At 42.8% G+C, this 10,839-nt stretch overlaps 1 non-coding gene across 1 annotated transcript; it reads left to right on the top strand.

The window, feature by feature from the left end:
• The first annotated feature begins 8,264 nt into the window (after positions 1–8,264).
• On the top strand, positions 8,265–8,365 carry LOC142862354 (small nucleolar RNA U13). Its single transcript, XR_012913416.1, has one exon. It is a non-coding gene; the product is annotated as a small nucleolar RNA U13 (small nucleolar RNA).
• Positions 8,366–10,839: the final 2,474 nt, after the last annotated feature.

Here is a 10,839-nt window from a genome sequence, read left to right as displayed (position 1 = left end):
GATGTACTGTGTGGGGTTTGCAGTACTTACGGAATGTTACATGAACTCTCCACTTTGAGAGGCCCATTGATTTGGACCTGGAACTCAAGAAATAATCATGTCAATGGGAGTGGAACCCAGGAATGGGTGATGCCACATGCTGATTGAGAGGTCCAGTGATGTCATCGTTGAGGTACCACGTAGAGGAAGGATATCTGAAAAGGAGACTTTGAAGGCAGATGTCTTATAACTCTTTAAGTAACTACACTGTAAATGAGAGAGAGAGAGAGAGAGAGAGAGCAGTAGCAGGAAGGTGACGCCGAATGGAGAGCTTTTTGTTTTTAATTGGGATATTTAAGATTGTCTATGGACTCTTGTATGCATTTTGAAAATTATTCTGAACCAGTCTTGAATTAAAGTATTTGTACACTCGGGGTTGTAAACCTCCAGTAGGACTGGGCTCATGTTTCATTTTGTCTGTTTGGGCTTCTGTAGCCAGCAGCTGCAGACTGCATGTGTTTCTACAGCCTATTTAGCTCAAGTTACTTTCTCTTATGTTCTCTAATTCCCTGAAATATAACTTCCAACAGCCCTAATGATTGAAATTAAGAGAGCGTTTCAGTTTTTAGCTGTATTCTGGCATTTTCAACTGCTTACTGGACATTTCCTCTTGGATATTCCATCATCATCTAAAATTCAGCATGTCGAAAGTGTGCTGTTGCCCATCTTCATTCAAGTGTTCCCACGGACTTCCCTAATTTTTTAAGTTTTATCACCATTTACTTATCACCCCAGTATTGTGGCTTTGAAAAGCATTTGATTCTTTTCTCTTTCTTGCCGTTTAAATTATTTTCCATTTATCCATCCATCCATTTGTCATCTATTCAAACTTTTTTTATTGTTTTTTAGAGACTGGGTCTCACTCTGTTGCCAAAGCTGGAGTGCAGTGACCCACTCACAGCACGCTGCAGCCTTGAATTCCTAGGCTCAAGTGGTCCGAAGCTCCTGCCTCAGCCTCCAGTAGCTGGGACTACAGGCTCATGCCACCACACCTCCCTAATTTTTTTTTTTTTTTTGTAGAGACAAGGTCTTGCTGTTTTGCCTAGACTGGTCTTGAACTCCTGGCCTCAAGAGATCTTCCTGCCTCAGCCTCCCGAGATGTTGGGATTACAGGCATGGGCCACTGGGCCCAGCATATTCAACCATTTTAAAATTATCTTCTTTGTGTCAGGATTTTTGCCTGATACTCAGGACATGAAGAATTTCAAAAGACAGGCCCTGCTTTCAAGAAGCTCATAGTGTAGAGCAGTTGATAAGTTGAAACATTTCAAGAGTATGCAGCAGGTGCTGTGATGGAGATATATAGAAATGCTACAGGATCTTGGAGGCTTTCAGTTTTCAGTGTGCTCTTAGTAAAAAATAGTTTTGAGTAAACCACCTGACTACTGTGGTCAGATGAGATGGGAGCGTTCCAGAGGGTATATTACTGCCATAACTATTTCTACAGTAGTAGTTAATTGATTGCTGTGTACCAAGTTCATTGCTGAACATTTTTCATAAATTCTTTTTTTTTTTTTTTAAGAGATAAGGTCTTGCTCTGTCATCCAGGCTGGAGTGCAGTGGCAATAATCACAGCTTATTGCAGCTTTGAATTCCTGGGCTCAAGTGATCCCCCCACCTCCTGAGCAGCTGGGACTACAGGTGTATACCACTGTGCCTGGATGTTTCTTTTTGTTTGTTTGTTTGTTTTGTTTTGTTTTTTGAGACAGAGTCTCACTTTGTTGCCCAGGCTAGAGTGAGTGCTATGGCGTCAGCCTAGCTCACAGCAACCTCAAACTCCTGGGCTCAAGCAATCCTACTGCCTCAGCCTCTCGAGTAGCTGGGACTACAGGCATGCACCACCATGCCTGGCTAATGTTTTCTGTATATATTAGTTGGCTAATTAATTTCTTTCTATTTATAGTAGAGATGGGGTCTTGCTCTTGCTCAGGCTGGTTTCGAACTCCTGACTTCAAGCAATCCGCCCGCCTTGGCCTCCCAGAGTGCTAGGATTACAGGCGTGAGCCACCGTGCCCGGCATGTTTCTTATTTTTTGTAGAGATAGGGTCTCACTGTGTTGCCCAGGCTGGTGGTCTTGAATTCCTGGCCTCAAGTGATCCTCCTGCCTCAGCCTTCCAGAGTGCTGGGATTAAAGGTGTGAGTGAGCCCGTGTCCAGCCTCATAAGTTCTTATTTATTCCTCACAGTTATCCTGTGTGGTAGAACCAAATACTGTGTCTGTTTCACTGGTGAGGATATGGAGACACTGAGAGATTGTGTGAAGTGCCATAGCTGACTAGTGGTCTGCCTGGTGTTGGAGCTCAGATCTCTCAGACTCCGCTCCAGAGGTCTTGCTTTTAATGGGCTGCGTCTGTCTGTACTGCCTGCTCCTCCTTGTTTCCTGTTGTTTCACAACCCTCTCTTCATTTGAATATACTTACACTTTTACATACCTTATACACTTTTTATGTACTTTCTAAGCTTTCCATCTTTCTCCTGGAATTAGGGCACAGAGTTCCATGTCTTAATGGACAGTTTTTGGTTAAACTTGTGTTGTGGCTTATTAGACAAATTTATATGGAAAGAGCTGTTGTTAATCTGAGGGTGGAGATTTGAGGAGTACATGGGACCAGGCAGTGAAGGTGGGTGGTAGTGGTTTAGTGACCACTGTTTCCTCCCAGTGCCTCTGGTGGGCTGGGGCTGGGGCTGGGACTGGAGCTGTGGCTGCGGCCGCAGGCGCTTTGCAGCCTGGCCTTGGACGAGTCCCTGGAGCCAGAACAGGTTTGTGGTTGGGCAACCAGGATTTATGAGAAATCCAGGTAACTAGGTAAAGGTATAGTGTTAGTGATCCTGCCTCTTGCAAATCTGGACTGAGCTCACCTCTCAGCCCCTTCCAGGAGCCCTTTGTGACTAAATATAAAGGCCGTTGGAAGAGCGCTCGGCAGTGAAACGGGAGAACGCTGGCAGGAGAATGGCGTTTCTTCAGGGGAGCTGCAGAGCGTCTCCCAGTTTCCTGATGGAGACGTGGCTTGGCAGCTTTGTCCCTGGCCAGAGGAGAGGCTGGTTTTTGACAGGGTCTCGTCAGGTCTCATCAGGACGTGAGTACCTTGCTGGGGTCACCAAGGGTCCTGAGATAAGACACCAGCTTTACTGGTTCAAAGTAGAATTTGGGGCCCAAATTCATAACTATTAAATAACAATGCCAATTTATTACTGTCTTTGAAGGATTTTTTAAAAATCAGGTTTTGATCATTGGCTGCTCTCAGCTCAGCTGTCTCGGGAGCACATTCTGGGAGCCCTGGAAACACCAGTGTCGTCTTGTTCTGGTGCCTCTTGGTTTTTGTCTCCTGATGGACCATCATTCTTAGGATAACAGCCTGACGGCAAAGTCGAGTCAGTATAGCTGTTGAAGGTCCTGTCTTACTTGGAGTTAATGCCCTCCTAGTCTCCTGAATAGCCTACTTCAGACTCGTCTCTGTCCACACTGACTTTTCCTCTTCTGTTGAAGGGGGCGATTTCTTCTTCAGTCTTCTCTCTAACTTTGACAGAGACTTCTGTGATGTCCTCTTATGCCCAGACTGCAGTGACCAAGCATGGAGGAAATGAAATTCTGAAAAGATTCCTAGAATTAGAATTGAAAGATTGTTTTCTGGATTTATAATATCCTAAAAGAAATAGAGATTCTACCCCAGACTTTGGGGTCTAACTCTAGAAGGAACCACCACTTCCTAGTGCTCCACGGTACACACCAGAAGCTCCTCTTTGAGTCTATTGATGCCTCAGGGAGGGCTCATTGCACCCAGTAGACTCCTCTCAGTGCCTGGCATATTCTCCCACTGGGGCCTTTCTCTAACCATTCATGTGCTTTTCACCCACATGTCCTGCTTGGTTCCTTCACTGTGTCAAGACTCGCCCAGCGTGTCCCATTTAGCTAAGCAGCCTGCACACCCTCCCCCGCCCTGCCATCCTCTGGAAGTTATGGTGTTTACTATGTGTGGGCCGTCTTCTCCAGCTGAAAGGGAAGCTCCGCGAAGGCAGGAATCTTTGTCTTTTTTGTTATCCAACGCAACCCACAACCCATGTGCCTGACACGTTGTAGGTGCTCAGAGTTTGTTGACTGAATCATTAAATCCATGCTCCCCCCCCACTCCCCCAATCTGCTTCTGATGTTGAAAGTAAGGTCACTGAGGTTGCTTCTGGCAACTTGTGAATTGCAGCTGAAACTAGAGCCCTCTTACCTCATGCACACAGCGTCTCATTCCATTCTTCTACTGCTTTGGGATTTATTTGGAGGCCTAGTTCTGGTTGTGGTGATAACCAGTTAGTAAATCCTCACTGTTGACTTGCTGGGGGGATTGTAGAGACACTTTCTGTGCTTTAAGAGATTTCAGTACAAATCTTAAAAAAAAAAGATATTTAGATGAAAAATAAGTTTATTCTATTCTGAAAGATGAATGTAGCAAAGAAATTCTTTAAGAGGAGCTAATATAATAATCTCCTCATCCACAGTTTCACTTTCTGTGGTTTCAATTATCCACCAATCTACTGTGGTTTGAAAATAGTAAAACACAGTAAAATATTGGAGAGAGAGACAGTATATTCACATAACTCTTATTACAGTATATAGTTATAATTGTTTTAGTTTATTATTAGTTACTGTTGTTAATCCTTTACTTTGCCCACTTTCTAAATTAAACTTTATCATAGCTACATATGTATAGGAAAAAACATAGTGTATATAGGGTTCAGTACTATCTCTGGTTCTGGGCACCCACTGGGGCTCTTGGAACATATCTTCTGTGGATGGGGGACTGCTGTATAGACTACAGTAAGATGATTTGTGGTATGAGCCCACTTTATTCTAGAAAGTGTTATGGTGTTTGACAAATGTCTGTATCTTGAAAGGGATTAAATATTGGCAGGTTTTTATTTCATGATTTAAAAAAATCCAGAAAGCAGCTGATAGACATCTTGATAGAATGCTGCTTTGGTTTGGGACATGCCCTCAGCATGCTGTAGAGACAAAAGAAGTGGCTCTACTGTATTAGTTTCCTGTTGCTGCTGCAACAAGTTATCACAAATTTAGTGGCTTAAAACAACATTCATGTATTATCTTACAGTTCCTGGAGGTCAGAAGTCTGGAATGGGTCTCACCGGGCTATGATCACTGTATGAGCAGGGCTGTGTTCCTTCTGCAGGCTCTAAGGCAGATCCGTTTTCTTGCCTTTTCCAGCTTCTTTCTGTATTCCATGGCTCTGGGCCCTTCCTCCATCTTCAAAACCAGCAGTGGCCAGTTGAGTCTTCCTCATGTCCATAACTCTGACCCTGACTCGCCTGCCTCCCTCCTCTGCTCTTTTTGAAAATATTTTTGAGACAGAGTCTTACTCTGTTGCCTGGGCTAGAGTGCCGTGGCATCAGTCTCGCTCACAGCAAACTCAAACTCCTGGGCTCAGGCGATCCTCCAGCCTGGAGGATCCAAAGTTGGTTATTTTTTGGTTCTTTGATTTGTTGAGCCCCTTCTTAAAAACCTCTGTTTGAAAGCTCAAAACCCTCTGAGGCAAATACTGAATGGCCTAAAGCAAAGCCACATAAACTAGATAGTTTTGATCACTCAGGCGATCAGCCTCCGGAGTAGCTGGGACTACAGGCATGCACCACCATGCCTGGTTAATGTTTTCTGTATATTTTTAGTTGTACTGCTAATTTCTTTGTATTTTTAGTAGAAATAGGGTTTCACTTTGCTCAGGCTGAACTCCTGACCTTGAGTGATCCTCCCACCTCAGCCTCCCAGAATGCCTCCTCCACTTTTAAGGACACTTGTGCCCACCTGGATAATCCAGGATAATCTCCCTCTTTGAAGTTGACTGATTAGCAAATTTAATTCCACCTGCAACCTTAATCCCCGCTTGCCATGTAATTTAACATATTCACAGGTTCTGGGGATTAGGATATGGACATATTTGGGGCCATTATTCTGCTGACCACATCCACCCAGTGCTTTTGTCCTGAGATGTCTCTAGTGAGGATAGGAAGTTTAACCTTTTCTGTGTATCTTTTTCTTCTTGAGGAGATGTGCCATGTGGATAATAAGTCTTATAGTATTGATGTAGACTTTGTCTAGCGCTGTTCAGCATTTCTAGTTTTAGAAGAGTGCTCCTAATTCAAAGGCAGGGGAAGCCATGTGCAAAAGCAGCAGCCAGCCTTGACCCCTGGCATGCTGCATTCTGCTCAACGGCAGCTCTTTTTTTTTTTTTTTTTTTTGAGACAGAGTCTCACTTTGTTGCCCAGGCTAGAGTGAGTGCCGTGGTGTCAGCCTGGCTCACAGCAACCTCAATCTCCGGGGCTCAGCGATCCTACTGCCTCAGCCTCCCGAGTAGCTGGGACTACAGGCATGCGCCACCATGCCCGGCTAGTTTTTTGTATATATATTTTTAGTTGGTCAATTAATTTATTTCTATTTTTGGTAGAGACGGGGTCTCGCTCAGGCTGGTTTTGAACTCCTGACCTTGAGCAATCCGCCCGCCTCGGCCTCCCAAAGTGCTAGGATTACAGGCGTGAGCCACCACGCCCGGCCTGGCAGCTCTTTTTGTCATCAAATTACCGGCCAGAGAATTTCTTGAGTCAAAGGTTATGTTGTTGCTGTCCCTTCTTGGGAATGTTTCAGTACTCTCTTTGAGAGTAAAGATAATTTTTCTTGGTTTTAGATAATGAAAGCATCCGTAAACAATGGATCTTAATAGGAAAAAGGAGTTCATTATTCAAGAAGTAGATATTGGCATGACATTATTTGGCGATTATTTTCCTAGACATCTGCCTTTCTACATGTCACATGATGGACACCTCATCGTGGAGGAGGCAGGCTTGGTGCTATTACTCTTTCACACATTCACATTAAAGGCTCATTTGGTTTAATGTCCATCCTGAATAGATTTCAAGGATACAAAACCAAATATCGGTCTAAATACTAGTGTTTTTTCACTAGTTTTTTTCACTAGCTCTAGCTCTTGTTCTAATTTCTCATTTTCTTGAACATATAAATGTGTGTGTATAGCATTCTAATAAAAGAGGAATTTGAAATTCTACTTTAAAACATTTATAAAAATACATCCTTATAGTAAAAATCAATTGATAAAGAAAAGCATATAGTTAGAATCACTTGTGATTTTTAAAGGAGTTTTAATGGGATTTAAGACGTTTGAGTGATTTCAGTTCCCTTATTATTGTATCCCCAAGGTAAATTGATTTTGGCACAAAAGAGATTACACATCACCCCTGCAGCCTAGAGCAGAACTGGAAGAAAATTGTTCCTGTGAGAATTAGTTACCCTTAGAGATCCAAAACTTGGAGAAAACAAGAACCCCTCAGTACAGTTTGAACTCAAAAGGTGGGAAACTTCACGTGTGTGAGAATATGTGAGCAAGGATGTTTACTATAGCATTGCTACAGGAATGAAAACTTGGAAACTGCTTAAATGTCCATCAGTAAGGAAGTGATTCAATGCATTATTATATATTTACATTACAGAATATTAAATTAACTGGACCTGGTGGCTCACACCTGTAACCCTAGCACTCTGGGAGGCTGAGGTGGAAGGATTGCTTGAGCTCAGGAGTTCGAGACCAGCCTGAGCAAGAGCAAGACTCTGTCTCTACTAAAAATAGAAAAAATTAAAATTAGCTAGGTTTGGTGGCATGTGCTTGTAGTCTCAGCTACTCAAGAGGCTGAGGCAGGAAGATCACTTGAGCCCAGGAGTTTGAGGTTGCAGTGAGCTATGATGCCACCACTGCACTCTACCTGGGGTGACAGAGCAAGACTCTACCTCAAAAAAAAAAAAAAAAAAAAAAACGAAAAAAGAATACTAAATGAGCCTTTAAAAAGTATGAGAGATGCTTATATAGATGAGGATGATGGTCCTGTGATGCCAAGTGGAAAAACAGGTTGCTCATAAAATATCCTATTTAGCAAGAAAATATGTACAGACTGTCCCTGACTTAGAATGGTTCAACTTATGACTTTTTGACTTTAGGATAGGCTTATCAGGATGTAACCCCACTGTAAGTTGAGAAGCATCTAGGATAAACTTGGATTTCAAGAAGCGATGTCATCAGACTTATTTGATATCTGTAACTTTTAGAAAGATAGGTGATGCTTTCTGTGAAAAATTACTTTTCACTTCTGTTTTAAAAATCTTAAGGTCTATTATAATGGGATTTGAATTTTCTTTGCTTTTACAAAAGAGGATTTTAGATCCATTTGTAGTTTATAAGCATGATGATTGGGTTTTCATGCACATGTGTGAGATATGCCTCCCTCAAACCTTGTTACAGTGGCACATTGCCTATCTGACGTAAAATAAAAGAAAAAAGGATTTTAAGCTAGTAAAATACTATTGCATTCTTTGTTGAACTGTAAAAAAACCCAAAAAAACCAAAAAAAACAACCCTAGTTATTTGGATGAGAGGCCAGAATTAAAACATCAGTGATCAAAAGAGGGAATTAATATTTCTTGCATTTTTGACTTTTATAGATTGTATTTGTAAAATAACCATGCATTTACTTTTCAGTTCCAGAAAACTTTTGAGTACCTTTTGCAAATGGAGTAGTCAAGTGTCCTAGGCAAATGACCATGTAAAAGTGGTTTGTTTAACCTACCTATTTAAAGTTAGTAATCTAGTAAATTTGGATTAAAATAGTGGTTTCCATATTTGACTAATATGCATATTTACCTAAGTGAATTTTTTTAAAAAGCAATTTATTCTGGATCCCTACTCTAGCTATGCCTGAACCATGATTCCCCAGAGTTAGATCCAGGAATGAATGAATACATACATACGTATATACACACACGTCCACATACATCCACATCCACACACACACGTTTTTAAAGCTTATAGATTTGGGGACCCTAGATATAGAAGACCCACTCTCGGGAACCTCAGATTGGCACACCGCACAGGTCGGCTGTGGCTTGGGTTGGCTAGGCCAGAGATGGTTTCCTTCATTTCCTGTATTAATTGCATACAAGGATTTTACAAGAGTTTGTGTGCTCATGATTGTAAGAAGGGACGACTGAGTGTTAAATGCATTTCTCCAGCTCTGTCTAGTTTATGTGGCTTTGCTTTAGGCCATTCAGTATTTGCCTCAGAGGGTTTTGATCTTTCAAACAGAGGTTTTTAAGAAGAGGCTCAACAGATCAAAGAACCAAAAAATAACTAACTTTGGATTTTCTTAAAACTCTTTTTTTATAGCTACCAGGTGCATCTCCCTACCCACTTCAGCTTCCCCAAGTGTCTTTCTGTGGTTTTCTGTTTTGTTCCTTTTAAGAGATACCGTCCCTTTATGGTGCACCTGTTGCTAGGCAGCCGCTGGATGGGTGCCAGGGTTAGAGCTTGTACAACAGAGAGGAAGTGACCTAAAAAGATCCTTTCACCTTTCCCACTTGTATGAAGTAGAGGCTTGGCTTGCACTGGGACGTGGGTTGTCAGGCTTATGAGACCTTCGGAAGGACTGAGGCCAAGTCCCCTTACCCAGAGGGTCTTCTAAGTAGCTCTGGTCTCTCCTCAGGGCCTATTGGTGCAGTTTGCAAATGAGGCCACTTTAGGCAGTGTGCTTGGATTGGCTATAATAGTGCCCTTCTTACTTTAGCACTTGGACAAACTTTGAAAAAATTATTATTATAAAAGTTTTTAAACATGGAAAAGTAGAGGGAAGAGTGTAATGAACGTCCACAGGCCCAATGCCATTAACATTTTGGTATAATTACCTTTCAGCCTTTTTTCCATGCATGGTCCTATGTATTTACCTGTCTCAAGTCCTTTCTGGAAAATGTAGGATGTAAAGTGTTTTGTAGCTTGCTCTATTTTGTTTTTTTTAAAACCAGTATGTTTTTCTCTGTTCTTAAATTTTGTACTTACACAGTTTTTAGTGGCATCTGTTAGAGAAAGACCCAAACCCCCTAGAGCAGTGGTCCCCAAGCTTTTTGGCACCAGGGACTGGTTTCATGGAAGACAGTTTTTCCACATGGGGTGGGGGTCGGGAGGAGGCAGAGCTTAGCCGGTCATGCAAGTGATGGGGAGTGGCTATTTATACAGATGAAACTTTGCTCATTTGCCCACTGCTAACCTCCTGCTGTGCAGCCCAGTTCCTAAATTTCATGGAAGGCAATTTTTCCACTGGGTGAGGTAGGGGGGAGGCAGAGCTCAGGTGGTGATGCACAGCCCGGTTCCTAACAGGCCATGGACTGGTACCAGGCTGCAGCCTGGGGGTTGGGGTCTGTAGTCCTAGAGGACAGCTAGGAGAGCAGGACTCCAAAGAAGACTACAGGCAAGCATGTCTGCTTGCCATAGCTCCTTAGATGCCAGAAGTAGATAGTGAGACACTGGATCAGAAGGAGCCTGGTTAGTATGCATAGCACAGCAGGTGGCAAGATCATCAGCATGGCAGTACTGGTTCCCTGACCTCAAGTCTCATGGGCTAACATGGTGGGCCCAGGTGGCTGTGTGTGAATCGGGTTGGTCCACAGCATAGGAACCAGGGACCAAGGGCTTAGCACCTGTTGTGGCAAGAAGCAGACAAGCCAGTCCTCTCCTGGGAGTGAGTGTGTCACTCTGTGGTCTCCTTGACTAAATGTCACTAGCTATAGAAAGATGTTTAGACCTTGCAGTTTGGGACACTCGGCAAGGACGTGTAGGATTGCTCAGGGCCCCTGCTGGACACCTCTGCTAAACGCAGCATTGAATGGATGTACCATAACTTAATTAATCATCCTCTCTTATTGGTTATTTGGAAGTTTCCACTTTGTTCCTATAACAGATAACCCTCT

Source organism: Microcebus murinus, chromosome 18, assembly GCF_040939455.1.
Source record: "Microcebus murinus isolate Inina chromosome 18, M.murinus_Inina_mat1.0, whole genome shotgun sequence".
Lineage (NCBI taxonomy): Eukaryota > Metazoa > Chordata > Mammalia > Primates > Cheirogaleidae > Microcebus > Microcebus murinus.
The sequence above is the reverse complement of the archived record's forward strand: the minus strand, read 5'-3'. Positions and strand labels throughout refer to the sequence as shown.